Genomic DNA, 18,519 nt, shown 5'->3' on the forward strand with positions numbered 1-18,519 from the left:
CTTTTGGTTGCAATGGTAAAAGGGAGTGTTTATTTAATTTCTCTTTCAGATTTTTCATCATTAGTGTACAGGGATGCAAGAGACTTCTGTGCATTAATTTTGTATCCGGCTACTTTGCAAAATTCATTGATTAGCTTTAGTAGTTTCCTGGTAGCATCGTTAGGATTCTCTATGTATAGTATCATGTTATCAGCAAACAGTGACAGCTTTACTTCTTCCTTTCTGATTTGGATTCCTTTTATCTCCTTTTCTTCTCTGATTACTGTGCCTAAAAGTTCCAAAAGTATGTTGAATAATAGTGGTGAGAGTGGGCATCCTTGTCTTTTTCCTGATTTTAGAGGAAACGGTTTCAGTTTTTCACCATTGAGAACAATGGTGGCTGTAGGTTTGTCATCTATGGCCTTTATTATGTTGAGGTAGTATCCCTCTATGCCTACTTTCCAGAGAGTTTTTATCATAAATGGGTGTGGAATTTTGTCAAAAGCTTTTTCTGCATCTATTGAGATTATCATATGATTTTTACCCTTCAGTTTGTTAATATGTTGTATTACATTGATTGATTTGCATATATTGAAGAATCCTTGCATTCCTGGGATAAACCCCACTTGATCATGGTGTATGATCCTTTAAATATGCTGTTGGACTATGCTTGCTAGTATTTTGTTGAGGATTTTTGCATCTATATTCATCAGTGATATTGGTCTGTAATTTTCTTTTTTTGTAACATCTTTGTCTAGTTTTGGTATCAGGGTGATGGTGGCCTTGTAGAATAAGTTTAGGTGTGTTCCTCCCTCTGTTATAATCTGGAAGAGTTTGTGAAGGATAGGTGTTAGCTCTTCTCTAAATGTTTGATAGAATTTACCTGTGAAGCCATCTGGTCCTGGGCTTTTGTTTGTTGGCAGATTTTTAATCATAGTTTCAACTTCAGTGCTTGTGATTGGTCTGTTCATATTTTCTATTTCTTCCTGGTTCGGTCTTGGAAGGTTGTGTTTTTCTAAGAATTTGTCCATTTCTTCCAGGTTGTCCATTTTATTGGCATACAGTTGCTTGTAGTAATCTCTCATGATCCTTTGTATTTCTGTAGTGTCAGTTGTTACTTCTTTTTCATTTCTAATTCTGTTGATTTGAGTCTTCTCCCTTTTTTTCTTGATGAGTTTGGCTAATGGTTTATCAATTTTGTTTATCTTCTCAAACAACCAGCTTTTAGTTTTATTGATCTTTGCTATTGTTTACTTCATTTCTTTTTCATTTATTTCTGATCTGATCTTTATGCTTTCTTTCCTTCTGCCAACTTTTGGGGGTTTTCTGTTCTTCTTTCTCTAATTGCTTTAGGTGTAATGTTAGGTTGTTTATTTGAGATTTTTCTTGTTTCTTAAGGTAGGATGGTATTGCTATAAAATTCCCTCTTAGAACTGTTTTTGCCTCATTCCATATGTTTTGGGTTTTCATGTTTTCATTGTCATTTCTTTCTAGTTATTTTTTTATTTCCTCTTTGATTTCTTCAGTGATCTGTTGGTTATTTAGTAGTGTATTGTTTAGCCTCTATGTGTTTGTATTTTTTACAGGTTTTTCCTGTAATTGATATCTAGTCTCATAGCATTGTGGTCGGAAAAGATACTTGATATGATTTCAATTTTCTTAAATTTTCCAAGGCTTGATTTGTGACCCAAGATATGATCTATCCTGGAGAATGTTCCATGAGCACTTGCGAAGACTGTGTATTCTGTTGTTTTTAGATGGAGTATCCTATAAATATAAATTAAGTCCATCTTGTTTAATGTATCATTTAAAGTTTGTGTTTCCTTATTTATTTTCATTTTGGATGATCTGTCCATTGGTGAAAATGGGGTGTTAGAGTCCCCTACTATGATTGTGTTACTGTTGATTTCCCCTTTTATGGCTGTTAGCATTTGCCTTATGTATTGTGGTTCTCCTATGTTGGGTGCATAAATATTTTCAATTGTTATCTTCTTGGATTGATCCCTTGATCATTATGTAGTGTCCTTCCTTGTCTCTTGTAATAGTCTTTATTTTAAAGTCAATTTTGTCTGATATAAGAATTGATCCTCCAGCTTTCTTTTGATTTCCATTTGCATGGAATATCTTTTTCCATCCCTTTGCTTTCAGTCTGTATGTGTCCCTGGGTCTGAAGTGAGTCTCTTGTAGACAGCATATATATGGGTCTTGTTTTTCTGTCCATTCAATGAGCCTGTGTCTTTTGGTTGGAACATTTAATCCATTTACATTTAAGGTAATTATCAATATGTATGTTCCTATTACCATTTTCTTAATTGTTTTGGGTTTGTTTTTGTAGGTCTTTTCCTTCTCTTGTGTTTCCTGCCTAGAGAAGTTCCTTTAACATTTGTTGTAAAGCTGGTTTGGTGGTGCTGAATTTTCTTAAATTTTGCTTGTTTGTAAAGGTTTTAATTTCTCCGTCATGTCTGAATGAGATCCTTGCTGGTTAGAGTAATCCTGGTTGTAGGTTTTTCCCTTTCATCACTTAAATATTTCCTGCCAGTCCCTTCTGATTTGCAATTTCTTTGGAAAGATTAGCTATTAACCTTATCAGGATTCTCTTCTGTGTTATTTGTTGTTTTTCCCTTGCTACTTTTAATATTTTTTCTTTGTTTGTAATTTTTGTTAGTTTGATTAACTTACTCTCTTTGGGGTCTCCTTTTTGCAGGCTTCAGGTTCATAGCTCCCATTGGTTTTGGTGTCTGCTCCCAGTGAGTAAGGTTAGTTCAGTGGCTTGTGTAGGCTTCCTGGTGGAGGGGACTGGTGGCTGTGTTCTGGTGGGTGGGGTTGGATCTTGTCTTTTTGGTAGGCAGGGCCACATCTCGCAGTGTGTTTTGGGGTGTCTGTGAACTTAATATGATCTTAGGCAGCCTCTCTGCTAATGGGTGGGGTTGTGTTCCTGTCTTGCTTGTTGTTTGGCATGTAGCGTCCAGCACTGGAGCTTGCTGGCTGTTGGGTGTAGCTGGGTCTTAGCGTTGAGACAGAGATCTCTGGAAGAGTTCTCACTGATTGATATTACTTGGGGCCAGGAGGTCTGTGGTTGTCCAATACCCTGAACTTGTCTCTCCCACCTCAGAGGGTCAAGCCTGACACCAGGCCAGAGCACCAAGACCCTGTCAGCCACATGGCCATGTACGTGGGGATTTTCTTGCCTTTAGGGAAGTTTGGGGTCTTCTGCCAGTGTTCAGTAGGTGTCCTGTAGGTGTTGTTCCACATGTTGATGTATTTTTGATGTATTTGTGGGGAAGAAGGTGATCTCCACATCTTACTCCTCCACCTAATAAGTCTTAATCAATGTTTCTTGAACTGAATTATATTTCTTGAGAGCAAAAGTAATTCTGGGTTAATATTCTGAGATACCATACAGAAGACTTTATTCCACCTTTTGATCATTAGCCCCTGCAGTGCGATTCTGCCAGGTATTTAATAACAAAGCTTTTGCTCCAGAAACCTCAAGTACATACCACTCCACAGTGAAATAACACAGATCAGGATTCAGCTTGCTTCTATTTTCCAAACAAAAGATAAGCTTTTCCTTTTCAAACAAATGAGCCACATTAAATTTACTGTGTTATTGTGTCAACAACAAATATCATGTTGATGGCCAACAAGAAACATGTAACACTTTTTAGTTTAATCTATCCACTTTGCACAGATTTCTGATAAAGTTAAATAGATCTTTTTTTCCTAATTTTTTTTCTTCCAGACTTCTTCTAAAACTATATGCCCATTTGTACTTTAAGGGTCTCTGGCTAGTTTTTCATATTAACTCAGTCATTTTCATCACTCAAAGGCCTTCTTCCTTTTAATTAATTGGAGATATTCTCTCTGAGTACACCTGGCCTTAATCAGTTCAGGACCCATCAGACGTCCCCCTTTATTTCACAAAATGATTACATTTTCTAAATAGTGGACTTTCAAATAAACCTTTGCATAGCTTTTCTGGGCATGTAATGTACAACACAAAATATGACATCTGAAATCAAGGCTATTTTTTTTTTTTGTATTTTACACTTTATAGATCACCTTTCACCTTCATTATCTGACAATTTTCACAAATTCATGATGAGTTATTTCTATTATCAAAACTATGTAGACAGGGCTTCCCTGGTGGCACAGTAGTTGAGAGTCCGCCTGCCGATGCAGGGGACACGGGTTCGTGCCCCGGTCCAGGAAGATCCCACATGCCGTGGAGCGGCTGGGCCCGTGAGCAATGGCCGCTGAGCCTGCGCGTCCGGAGCTTGTGCTCCACAATGGGAGAGACCACAGCAGTGAGAGGCCCACGTACCTCAAAAAAAAAACTATGTAGATGAAGAAATTAGGGCTCAGAAACATACCTAAGGGCACACAATCAAGATCCGAATTCAGGTCCACTGACTTCAAATATTTTCCCTACACCAACATTTCCCCCTTTTGTGCTTTGTTTACAAAATGTCAATATTTGTCATTGAAAGTCAAGGTTGATCATAGACTTTCCTCCCATAGATGTTGTTAACCACAGAAATATATCAAGAACAAAAGGACAATTCAAAGCCCATCCAGAGACATTTGTGAATGTAAAGTCCACAAAGCATTGTCAGCAATAAAACACAATCAGCTTTGCATGGCCAGACAGGTAGTGGAAAGTGACGTTAGTGAGAAGAGCTGAGTTTGGTTTTCTCCTCCAGAGCTTCTCACCCCCTGCTGCTGGATAATAAACAGTGAAGTCACATTTGTTTTTAATCCAAATCTCTGATTGCAGAGATAGACACCATTCTTGTGCTCTCCTATTGTCCTAATTACACTTATAGTCTTCAAAATATGCTAATATGATGACAGGTGGAGGTGATCTTCCAAGAACTAAACACTGAAAGGTGATAGTAATGAGCTATAATGGAGATTATGCCAGAATTAGAATCCAAACCTCTCTTTCTCTGTACTACAATTTGTCTCTCCTTATAATTCATAATGGTTGACAAGAAGAGGCTATATGGTTAAAATTTTTAAGATTTAAGAGATTCTTCTTTGGGGACAGTCATAAGTTTCCTACACTGGCAGTTTCAGAGGAATACTTTGATACCTGTCAGAAATAGTTACAGAAGGAAGTCTGGAAAGGGAAAAGAGGGAACCATCATAGAGAAGGGCTGTCTGTATTCTAGCAGGATTTTTCCTATTAGGTGGCTCTGTCAAGAAGTGAGTTCTTTCTCAGGAAATCACTGAAGTAGATGCCTCCTCCCTCCTGCCATCGTTCCATTTGTTTATTAATTCATCAAATATTTTTTGATCATCTCCTATATGCCAGGCTGTGTGCTACATGATGAACATGGGCCCTGACCTGAAAGATTTGTGGTCCCTGGAAAAATGGGGAGGGAGTGAATTTTGGGTGTAATCATGGTTGCTGAGAGAGTGAGAGTAGCAGGTTATGACACAAAATTGAACTGGCAAGTTCAATTCCTATGGGAGGAAACCCACCCAGGCTTTGAGTATCAGGAAAGACTTCCAAAGGACTAGCACTCAAAGTGGGTCCTGAATTAGGAATCAGGAAACAGAACAGATATATCAAATATATTTCCAGAGAGCTGTGGGTTTACAGGAAGATGAGGAAGCTCAAAGGCAAGGGTGCCTCCCTTGCACAGGCCCCTTCCAAGGTCCTTGGAGGGGTCCTAGAAATGGATCCATGGTCATTTGTTTTGTAACATTTTAGAAAGTAAGACATCATAGTCCCAAAAGATTAAGAATCCTGTCCGTTTGCACTTTGACTTACCCTCCCTCATAGGTCACCTTCAGTTGGGTGGTGTTGGGCTGGCTGTGGGCATTTCTGAGATCAAGCATAGGAGAAGCTGAGTTGGGGACACCTTTAGTTTGCATTGGGTGGGATAAATTTATATGATTTATAGTCTCTTTCTTGCATGTCTCCCAGCCATATACTTCCATGCCAAAGGACACATTTTATGACAGGATGACCTTGGATCCTCCCAATTACATGTTCTTCACCTCCCAAGCCCTCCTAAGCAAACTCTGCCACTGGAAAGGGTGAATTATTTTTCTATTCTTTTTAGAAAATAATGTTATGCAGTTGTTGTCTCACGAAGAGGCAGTTAAAGACTATGCAGCCAAAAATGGATGTTTTCTCTGCGCATCCAACTTGGAACATGACTGAATTTGCCACCCTGGAACATAATAAATTACTCCAAGATTTTATGAACATATAGAAAATGCTTGTGATGCCCTACTCATATCCCCTCAACCTTCGCTGGAAGTCACAGGCAGTTTCCAGGCATATGGATATCTTTCTGTGTGTCTCTTTGCTTGAGAGCATTCAAATAGCTATGGATGAGTCCTTGGTCCAAAAACAGGGCAGGAAGAGCTGGTGCCCCAGGAGGACTCCTGAGCCAGTGATGGACTGTGGTTGGTGGAAAATACCCCAGCTTTCTCTCCCCTCAGTGGGAGAGTTCTGAGTTATGTTCTTCCGGCTATCATGAGGATGCAGTCCTTGATCTCCACACCTGCATCTCCTTTGCTATGACTGAGGACCCTGGATGGATGCTCTGCTTTGTGGGTGTCCATGTCTGTGGATCAGGCATTCCATATTCCCTGGTTAATGGTGCTAGCTGAGACTCTGTGGGACGCAAGGGCAAATCCATACCCAGAAAATATATCTAACCCTTTCGGAATGAAAGGGCCCCATGTCGTCACCTTGACACGAAGGTGGTTTCCTCAAGCAATAGGGCTGTATCAGAGGTTCAGTGCTTCTCACTATTGCTGGCAGATTGGACATCAAGAGGTAGCAGGAGCTAGTAGTCTTGGGAGGTAGGTACCCACATTGTTGGGCTCATATGTAGCTTTGTGCTACTGGCCACTACACTCCTGGGTACTAAGTGCCAGTCTGGAGTTACTGATAACAAAAGCTAAGTAATGTCAACTAGCTAAGTCTACTTGGTAATTCATTTTGTTTACTTGGTTTTTCAGTGTGTCTTGCACGATGGATGCTTTCTAGCAGATGTTAGCATGTGAAAAAATTCTTCACGTTCCATGCCCATTGCATCTAACCAGACCTCTTTGTCTCCAATCTTCTAATCCTTTTTATTCCAAGCCCCTGACCAAACAGCAAAGTCATTGACCACTGTCTAAAAATCTGTACTTGTTCTCACTTTGGGCTATTTCTCTTTTCACATAAAGTGGAAAATCAGATACATTGCTCACAGCTCCACCCATTGAGAAGGCTAATCCCCTACCCACTGTCTTTCCAGGCCCCCAGAATATGTCTATAATAGAGCTGCCATCCATTTTTGGCTTGCATCCATGTACCAAGCTGACCCTTCCATAAACTAAGCTTGGGCTTTTTCTCCTCCATCAGCTGATTATATGGGACACCCTGTCCCAATATGACCATAGGTGTGAGTTAGTGCAATTAAGGTGGGTGATGTGGGAATCTGGGCTACCTACTAGTGTAGTTATTCATGTCCACTGATCCTGCTCGGGTTCAATCCTGAATGTACCCCTTCCATCTTCCAATGGACTACTGCTGTGCCCATCTGACTTTATGACTGGGCGAGTCCAGCGAAATTCAACTTATAATGGACAGTTCCGGTGGCATGATTAATTGACACCTCATAGCTAAGTGTTCTGTCTTTACCAGGGCAATATTCCAGATGCTGTTTCTCAAAAGTCATATAATTCTCTGCTGCAGATGGCATGGCCTTCCTCCAGAATCCCAGGGACCTGAGTTATGATTCTTGCCCTGCGGCTGCCATAAGCTCTGTATAAGGTCTTTTCCCACCATAGACACCTCCAACACCATAAGGTCTTCTGATCGTATGGCTAAAGTGGCAGGGCTGCTTGAGCTGCTTTTAGGGCTGGCTGCAGAACCCCTTCCTGCTCCAGGCCCCACTCAAAGCTGGCTATCTCAGTAAATGGGCTAGAACAGTATCCCAGGTGTGGAATGTGATGCTTTCTTATTCCGAAGAGGCCTAACAGGTGCTGTGCTGCTTTCTTTATGATAGAGGAGAGGAGAATCATTGATTTGCCTTCTTACTTTGGAGGTTTTACTCCTTATCCCTGGACCACTAAAAACTTAACTGGTGACAGTGTTCCTGAACCTTTGTAAGGTTTATATCCCTTCCTCTGCAACTTATGTGTCTTCCAAGCAAATTAGTCACTTTTTGCTCCTCCTATATGAACAGCATGAGATCATTAATATATTTTATCCGTGACAATCTGTGTGATGGATGTTTGGGTCATCCTGATCTTTTATTAATATATCATGACAGAGGATGGGAGAGCTAATACAGCCTTGAGGCAAAATCTTCCCTCTTCAGCCAGATGATCCAGCAGACCTTATGAAAATTGTTGTCTGTCCTACATAAATACAAAGTCTTTCTAATCCTTTTTTCTAATTAGAATGGAAAATAACACATCTGTCATATCAATCTTACATACCGTGGATTTGAAGGCTTATTAATCTGCTCTAGCTATAATACGTGCCTGGCATAGCAGCTGCAGTTGAGGCTTCTAGTTGGTTATGCCTTCAGTGAATTGGTTATGCCAATGAAGTCATTTGTTCTTCAGGATCCATCTGGTTTCTGCAGGAGCCAGATTGGAGTATTAAACAGAGATATGATTACTGCCACCCCTGCATCCTCTAGGTCTTTATTTAATGGTGGCACTATCTCTCTGCCATGCCTCCAAGGATGTGTTATTTCTTTTGATTTACCATCTTGACCAGGTATCTACTTGTTCTTATCCACCATAGTAGCTCTTATCCTACAAACCAAAGACCCACTGTAGGGATTATTCCAACTGTGAAGCATATCAATTTCAATTATACACTCCAGAACAGGGGAAACAAGAACTATGTGGGTTCCTGAATCCAGTGAGTCCACTGGGAGCCAGATATTAGCCAGGACTTCATACCTGGCTCTCAGAAGCCCCCTCTCTAACAGAGGGGCCATGATGCTCTTTAGGTCACCAGCTACGGACACCAGATCAGGCTCTGTGTCCAATAGTTCTCAAAACATCTAGGCACTTCCATTTCTACAACGTACAGTAACCAGAATAAATAGCCCTCCGTCACTATGGGGGAAGACTCAGAGAATCATTATAATTTATATTTGCCGTAGTATCACTAGATTCTTCTTCCTGGGGATCTGGCATCCTCTTCAGCTAATGAACTTCTAAATGAAAATTGGTTCAGTTCTGGGATCAGGCCTTTTTATTGGGGTGAACACCCTCAGTAAGTCTCCTGCTCTCTGATTCATTCATTCATCCTCTCTTTCTTTCCCTCCTTCCTCCCTCCCTCTCTCCCTCCCTTCCTTCCTTTTCTTTTTTGCTATATGTTTAGCAACATCCTTGTAGGCTACCCACCTTTTTTGCCCCTAAGGATCCCGAGCTCTTTTAACCATCTCCACAACTCCTTGTGTGTCAAACTTCCATGATAGTAATTGTGGTCTCCTGGCTTCTGCTAATTAAGTGCTGCCACCTGGCCTTTATTAGATAGGGACCACATCATTCTCATGTCTGTTAAAGCTCTGTGATTGTCTCTCCTACCATCATCCCTGGCCTGCAGAGGACAGCCACCACTTCTCAGTGGTTCTGGTACCCCTCTCACCTGTGCATTCCTGATAGCCCTGATAAAAATTGTGTCCTCTGGACCCTCCTGTGATGGGTTTTCTAACCTCACAAAGTATAACTGTGTCAGAATTCCCACTTTGTTTCTTCCTCTACCCTCTACCAGGGCAAGGCAGGCACTTATACTTTGCTCAATATTGGTCATCACTTTTTCTAAGCTTCTAAGAACCACCCTAGCAGAAAGTCTGTCCCATTCCCTGGGGTCCTTGCAGATGTTAAATCCCATGTCCCAAGAAAATGTTCCCAAGTCAATAAATTCTTATTTTTCCAATCTTACGTACTAGCCCTCTTGATCTAGTACGCTCAAAATTCTATGCCAGTGGTACTTCATTTTCTCCTTCTGGTACATCTGATTCCATCTTGGGATCTGCTTCTTGCAGAACCAAATTAACACACAGTCTTTCAGAGAACCCCAGTGGGTGTGAGCCAGAGTTGCCCTAGTGGAAATTTACTCATTAGCATGTTATTTATTGGCTTTTCTATTTTCACTGCCTAACTCCCCAATTCTCTTACATGTTTCCCAACATCTCCTTTCAGATATACTACTAGCATCCAAATGCCTGTGTCAGAGATGACTTTTGGAGAAACCCAAAGTAAGACAATCTCTCTCTTAAAGGATAGCTACATAAAGGGAATAAATAATTTCTGCAAATATTTATTTGCTAAAATCCTTTTTATTTTAGAGATTATCTTTATTTTCTGACCTGTGCTTCTTTTAGAGTCATGATAAGTTATGATTGGATGTCATTTAAGATGACCTCTCCTACCTTATAGAAAGATAACAGGTATCAGAACCTCTCTGCTCTTTAAAGCCATTTTTTCAGTTACACCCATGGTGCTTGCTGACAGGTTGTAACAAACCCTTTTGAACACCTCTAAGGACCACGGGAACTATGTCAGCTCAGCAATTCAGTCCACTTTCATTTCCAAAGAAATTCTGCCTTTGGGAAAGGGCAGAGTTGGTCTCTATCTCTTAAGATCATGAAGCTTCTGCTTCATTGTGAATAAAAGAATGTAATTAAGAGGAAGCTTTGAGGTGTGGGAAATGAATTTCTTTATTTTTTTTCACAAGCCCTAATAAGGTTTATATTGAACTTTTTAAAGTCTTAAAAATCTTTCATTTTAATATATTATTTCTTTTTAAATATAAACTGATATCCTCAAAATCAGCAATGAAAATTAACATGCCAGAAAATATGACTTGTTTTCATAAGAATTCACATTTTTTCCTTGAACACTGCTGCATATCCCAGCCCAACTTGAGAATTGTGTCTTTACATTACAAAGATCCACTGCCCCAAGACCCTTCCTTTGGGGTCCAAAAAGAAAATGAATTCTTGACAGTAGTGATATGAATGCATATATGAATATAAATGTATGCATGATATAAACTCTGCTATGTTCAAGCAGTTCCTAAAGATATACATGTAAAAACAAAATAATGAGAAAAATTATAAAAAGGGAAAATAAGGGTAGCAGGGTATTAAAAAAAAAAAAAAAGAAAAGAAAGCAATGAAATGAGTATATCCCCAACACTTATGCACTGGCTTGAACAGCAATGGGAAAAGAGAGAATTTAACCAAACCCAATGCACAAAATGTGAAAGGATAATAGGAAAATAGGAAAGAGATTCCCAATAACTACAGCCTAGAGGAAAAGTACCTCTATGAACAACAACAACACCAACAAAAGCAGTCACGAAATCTTCTAAAAACTTTCTACAGTTAAGGTAGCAAATTCCATGTGATAAAATGCCTTAATGTTAAATAAACAGGGGACTCTGAAATCCCTACTAGTCAATCAGTCTAATGAAATCCCAATTAAAATACTATTTTTCTCCACTGACTTAAAAAAAAACATTTTGAATCTGATTGGACCAAGTAATTATCTGTTCCTTTATTGATGCCTGATGAACGGTGGGTCCGTGATTGAAATACGTATCACTCAGTTTGGGATCTTGAAACTATCATACTTGGTTGGTCTACCTGCCCCCACCCATCAGGATGAGTGGTGGGAGGTGGTTACATCTTGGCAGCGGAGCAGCCAAGATGCTGCTGTAATCTCAATGTCATAAAGATCTGGCACCTGTACAGGGATGCTGAGCTCAAAGTGATGCCAGCTTTGCATGCCCCGCTACCCTTGTCCCTAATTACATTTTGCCTTTAGCTACTCATTTATAATAAAGTGTCCTGGAACAATGAAGCATAACAAATTTTGGGAGAGATTCTGGCAAGAGTGAAGATTGGCTCTCCGTGGCATATACGATGCCCCTGGGGTAGCCGGTGAGGCTGTTAGAAGGATGAAAAATACAGCAGTGTCTCTGTCAGTCCTTCTGTCAGGAAAAGACAGTGGCTGCTCAGGGCGAAACACATTAATCATTGATAGGAGAACTCAAATGCAGTCTTCCCATCTCAGAAAATGGTACCAGAACCCACCCAATCGCTCAGGCTGAAAACTTAAGAGTCATGATCCTTTTTTACTTTTTCTCCCTCATACACAATTTCCAAACAACTAGTATGCCCTCTCTATCTCTGAAACTATCCTGAATCCACCCACTTGTCTTATCTCTGCAGACTTTACCTTGGGCCAAGCACCATCATTTCATATCAGGCTCCTGGAACTATCTCCTCATTGGTTACTCTGATTCCTTCTTGCTCCCTTACAATACATCTTCCTCACAGAAGTTGGTTATATTTTTGAAATGTAAATCAGATAATCATTCCTCTGCTTAAGACCTTTAGTGGTCTCATATTGACCTTCAAATAAATCCAGAATTCTCACCATGACTTACTTTGCCCTCTTCACTGACCTCATCTTATTCCCCAATTTTTGCCCTATTTTAGGCATTTTTTTCTTTAAGTTTAGTCCCACCTCAGGGCCTTTGCACTTCCTGTTGCTTCTGCCCAGATCTTCCCACTTAGGACTTTACTCAAATATTGCCTCCTCATTCTAGACTGTATTGGTGAATGTTGTCTAAAATACCTCTCCCTACAGCCTACCCTTGTTCAGAGTAATTACCTATTATATTATCCTCTTTTATTATCTTCATAGCATTTATCACTATTTCAAATCATCTTATTCATTTATGTGTATGTTTATTGTCTGACTCCTCCCATCTAGAATGTAGACTCCAAGAGACCAAAGCTTTTGGTCCCCAAAGCCTACATCAGTGCCTGTTACATAGTAGGCAACCAAAACACAATTGTTGAATGAATGAATGAATAAACCACGTTTGTTGAATGAATCAATTAATCAACCAATCAACCTTGCAATCAGTCAATGGGAAACTATATTTTATATCCCAATACAAAGAAACCCTGCCATCTTTAATTTAGTAGGTCTAACAAATACCTAATTTTCTTCTGGGGAATATGCTTGTTGATTGGGATGGCAGGGTGAAATTTCTAGGGCAAGTTTTTTAGGGTAAGATTTTCCATGATAAATGATATCATTCAGCTAATTTGATGTTAAGAATAAAAGTTCATTCAACCTTCCCTCATAGAATAGAGCGTCCATTGTCCAATGTACTTCTGATGTTTATGTACTTCCAGGATCAGAGCATGTTATGAGAAAAAGAAATAATATAAATGAGACCCCTTCTCCCACTAGCCCTTAACCTAATCTTTCTCTGACCACACAGAAGATGAGTCTTGGGTGCAGAAAATTTATTAGAGAGTACTATCAGGATCAACACCTGTAGAAGGAAAGAGAAGGAAGAACTGAACAGAAGGAGAAGTTAAGCTGTTATTCAGTCTCATTGAAGGCCTTAGTCAACCCTACAAGGAGTTCTGGAGATGGAATTACCCTTCCTTTGTCGCAAGTTGGGGCAGGTAGGCTGAACTTTTATATTTCCACTGGGATCAGTCATTGGATGTGAGATGCTCTGAAAAATGGCACAACTTTCAGCCAGACAGCTCTCTTGAGCAGAGGTGATCCCCATAAGGGAATCAGGGATGCCAGGGCTCTCCACCAGCCTCACTCCCAATCAGTTGGGGAGTAAGTCAGTCATGCTCAAAGGGGAATCTGGGAGATGAATCACAGCGTCCACCACAGACCCAGAATCCAAGAAGGACTGAAGTTAATACTTCCTCACAAAACAGAGAGAATAGGAAACTTGTGCTCTCTGCTTTGAGCCAACATTACAGAGTGGGAAGTCAGGGATGTTCTTAAGTGTAACATTCAACAGCTGCTTTTAAAAGACAGGCTTTTTTCTTGTTCTTGTTTTTTATTGCTGTTGTTGCTTGTTTTGTTTTGTTTTAAGATTTTTTGTTTATTTCCTACTTAAGAAATGGAAAAATCTTTCTTCTTTGCTCTGTGTCAGACCATGGCTATGCTCTTTTCAATCTAAATTCCTGCCTTTGCTATGGAGCCTCCTCATTTAATGACTCTCTTCCATCCATACCAGCTTCTAGGACACAGAAGGGTGCATCTGAAAGAAATATTTTCTTAAACCCTATAATGACCAAAAACTAGTGGTAGGGGTTGACCTGGGAAAAATCTATGATGAGTATACTTCTAAAGTTCAGAAAAGAAGGAGTAAATATGCCAAACTGTCTTACTCATGTTTTCTGTTTTGTTTTGTTTTTAATTCACTCTAACGTCTCTGATGTTAACAATGTGTATTTCTTTGGACCTCAAACTCCAATGTGTCTTAGAATAAGCTGGTATGCTTATGAAAAACAAATTGTTGGGCTTCATCCCCATGGAGTCAGAAGATCAAAGTGGGACCCAGGGGAATCCACATTTAGAAAAAGAAAATTCCAGATGATTTCTGATGCAGGTGTCCCAGACATTATACTTTGAGAATCACTAACTCATTTCATGGCGAGCACATTTAACTAATGAAACAGTACTCGCAGTGACTGATTCTTATGAGCAATACAAGTAATGCAATTTGCGCAACAGCTTAAAGACAGGCTGCTGCCTTGCACAACTTCAGGGAACTCCATTCACACAAAACACAATCGGATTATGCTCCCAGGGTTCCATTCGTGTTGTGGTGCCTGCAGTCTGATTTGAGAGGTGGCTCTGTTAAAGGCAATACAAACATCTCAGGACAAGTGGGATACCTAGGTCCTCACTCAACTGCTGCAAACTCTGGTTTCCTTTCACATAGAGAAGGTCAACAATGGCTCTCATTCATCCGAAAAGTAATAAACTTTCTCCCGGTTCCAGTCCTGGGGGCTTCAGTCTGTTCCCGGATACCTTCAGAGAAAGAAAGTTTCTTATTCCCATCCCATCCACACCATGTTAACCAGAACACAAGCTTTTCTTAATCTCTCTCCCCAGCCATCTTGAACCCCAGCTGCCATCTCTCATAGGAGGCTAAACCCCATCTTTCTGGGAGGCAAGGAACATTCCTCGGCGTTGTCCTTCTCCTAAGCCACTCCCTCGAACTTCTCTCAGTTAGAGAAAGTGTCCTTTAATTGGTAACTTAGCTCCTCTGATGGGTCAGACTCTTTTCTTTTGAAGATTTTAAAACCACCAAGCAAAACACAACATGTTATGGTTATGAATCAATTTATACAGATCTACCACAATTACAACGTGCCCAACCTAAAGAAGCTGTTTCCTTCCCAGGATCAGGAAAGAAACCATATTCACATTTGCTATCAATAGTTACACTCTAAAGAGCAGCTGTGTAAATTAATCCTTCTTTAGGTCAAACAAAGATTGTATTTGCGTAAATATATTTTTGGAAGATGGGACTGTGTACTTGAAATGTACCAGATACTGTACCCAATATACTACCTGTTAATACAGGCTCATTTAAGCCTCATTAAAAACCCAAGGTGGGAAGCAGTGTTAGTCTCCCCATTTTACAGACAGAAAGCTGAGTAAAAGTTAATTTCTAATGATCACATAGCAAGAATTGGCAGAGCCAAGACTTGTACCCACGTTTATGTAATTCTAGAATCACAATTAAGCACAAAAAACACACTTCCCTGGACAAGGCTGCAGTCTACCTCATGAGATTTTGTAAGTATCACAAGGTCTTCCCTGTCCCAAAGATGTCTTCCTGCAGTCTTGCTACCATAAACTTCATATTATTAGACAAATTACTTGATTTTCAGAAAACCATCATTAAAGCAGGAATATAGCCTAAGACCAACAGACCTTTTCCTCCTTTACATGCAAGCACCACTAGAAAACATTTCTGGAATATTTTAGGAGATAAATGTAGTCTAATGCTGAAACACAGTGAAAAGGAGGCCTCAGGGAAGAGGGTTTAGGACTGGTAACTATTGATGGAGGAATGAAAGGAACACTCTGGATATTGAATCACTGATTAAATTTCCTTGCACATTTCTGGGAAGCTCTGACTAGTGAATACGCTTTGAGAAGTAGAATTGAAGAGAAAGAGTATATAAGATAAAGTCAAGAGATGTGCTGCCCAGGACAGATTAGGCCAATTTTTACCATTTTGCTTTATTCTTTACAGTCTTCTTTCTAATTTGACTTTCAGAAATTGACTTGCCAGGCACAGCTTCAAGCTTTCCAATGGATGATCAGGAAACTCTTTCTCCAGATCTAACAATTGAGTGCTTATCGTTTAAAATAAACCCCTACCTGACAGCTCACACCACTTCCCCACCACACTTTATCTTGATACCCTGATTATTCCTCTTCAAAATCCACATCATCACCTGAAATCATACTTAATTATGTTATATTTTATTTTGTTATGTTATATTATTTGCTTGTATATCACCTGTCTCTCTGTCAAGATAGTAAATTCCATGAGGAGTAACTTTGGCAGTCTTGTTCATCCCTGCCTTTCTAGCACCTAAAATAGTCCTTGAAATATAGTAGGTACATAATAGATATTTGTTAGTTGAGTGAATCAATTATGGTATAGACTGCTGTAAGAGGTACGGAAACAGTTCATACATAACATTATTTAGTTTTTACTATTTCCCAGGATTGTTCCAAGCACTTCACATCCACTCAGTCCTTTAATATTCATTACATTTCTATAAGGTAGATACTATTATTATCCTCATCTCATAGATAAAGAAAGTGAGGCACAGAAGGTTATGTAACTAGTTCAATGTCATGCCCAGGAAGTGGTGGTTCCCTTAAACATCACACTAAAATAAGACAAGACACTGCCGGTTTGTTTGGGAAGACAAGTCTCACCCACATGAAAAACAATGAAGTTCATTTCGAATAACAAAAGAGGGATGATCAAGTTTTCCAAGGGTTGAGAGGAGAGAAGGCTCCCAGAGGACTGAGATGGTCAAGGGAGGCCTCAAAAAGAATCTGAAATTCGGACTGGTTCTTGAGTAATGATTTGGCTAGTGATGGAGATCTCTTATCACTGAAGTCCCAGTGATTATAATTAAAAAAAAAAGGCTTGTTCCAATAAAGATGTAAAGGACAGTGATCACATGACACACAGATATCTTTTTGAAGGTTCTGTTTGCCTTTGCTTCAAAACATTTACTGATGCTTATAATGAATCAGGAAAAGAGGAAACAAAAACTAAGGGCCTGAAGATGTCAGTCCCCTGAGATGTTCTGGAGAAAGCAGCACTGCTTTGGGGACCCCAGTAGCCCAGGAGTCAGGAATTCTGCCTGGAGAAAGCAAGACAGTTGAGAAACATTCACCCTCCTTCCCCCATTCTGTCTTCCATCACTGCAATGAAAACTGGGTTATTACCAGAATGTTTAGAAAGTCGGAGCTTTGTTAAGAACGACTCATCTGTACTGGTTGGTGATTTCCCAAGTGAAGTCAAAATTTCAATACATGATTCAGCACTGATTGCTGTGATGATTATCAAGATGTCAAAAGATTGGCATTGCTGTCAATGAGAAGTGAAGAGGCTCATTCTCTTTTGGGTTATGATCAACATAGTCTTAAGCACTGTAGGGTTTCAGTGAGGTGGGGAATGCGTTAGAAAACAACATGCAAGACATAGCTCCCATTTTTTACTTTCCTATCCAAGACTAGACCACAAGATTCCATTAGTGGTGCTTTCAATTCCTTCTATTCATCGGGGTAGCAGGATTCATGATTCAATGACCTAAGAATTAGAATCCTTTCTTTTGAGAATTGGTTTTTAAAAGTGCCTGGTGGGTATGACTAAGAGGTTTTGTGCACTGGGGTTTCAGTTGATGTTTGTATTTTTTCTTGTTATGACTTAAAGGAAAAAACCCAAATCTAAAATTAGCACCTGTTTTTTTCAACTTGGAACTTTGTAAACACACCAGCAGTGGGGTGTGTGCATATGTGTGTGTGTGTGTGTGTTGCAATAAGCAATATTACAATTTTTTGACATTTTCATTGCTGTTCCTTGACATATTTAGTGAGGTTTTTAAAGGTTTCTTTAGAGAGAAGGGAAAAAAAAAGAAAGAAAAAAAATGGCTGGCTTCCAGATCACCATATGTTTCCAATTGCAAATTCAAAAGCAGAAGGCAAGCCTCAACTCAAGCTGTACAGACTTTTGTGGGAGTTATAGAGCTGGGGAAGTAGGTCCTCTTTTTAAATTTACTTATTAGAACTTCAGTGTTATCCAATAACAAATGATTGGGAGGAAGATGAAGCATTCAGCAAATATTCATTGAGTAGCATCTATGTGTAAGACAGTGGGTAGGAGACGGTACAAAGAGGTTTAGATGGGATATAGTTGGGGACATAAGATATGAGGGAAAACAAAAATCCAATACAAGATGGTAAGTGTGTTCAACCAGAAATTCTCTGGGAGATCAAAGAGTAAGGAGCTGACCTGTAAAAGAAGGATTCATGGAAGAGGTAAGATTTGAGATGGGTCTTGACGCTGGACAGTAGGATATTCCAGGTGAAAGGAACTATAGCACCAAAGCCACAACGATGGAGTTGTGCAAAGCATTCAGGTTTGGTCACTGAGTCTGTGCAGCTGTAACTGAGTACATATGA

This window comes from Stenella coeruleoalba (assembly GCF_951394435.1).
Source record: "Stenella coeruleoalba genome assembly, chromosome: 8".
NCBI classification, from domain to species: domain Eukaryota; kingdom Metazoa; phylum Chordata; class Mammalia; order Artiodactyla; family Delphinidae; genus Stenella; species Stenella coeruleoalba.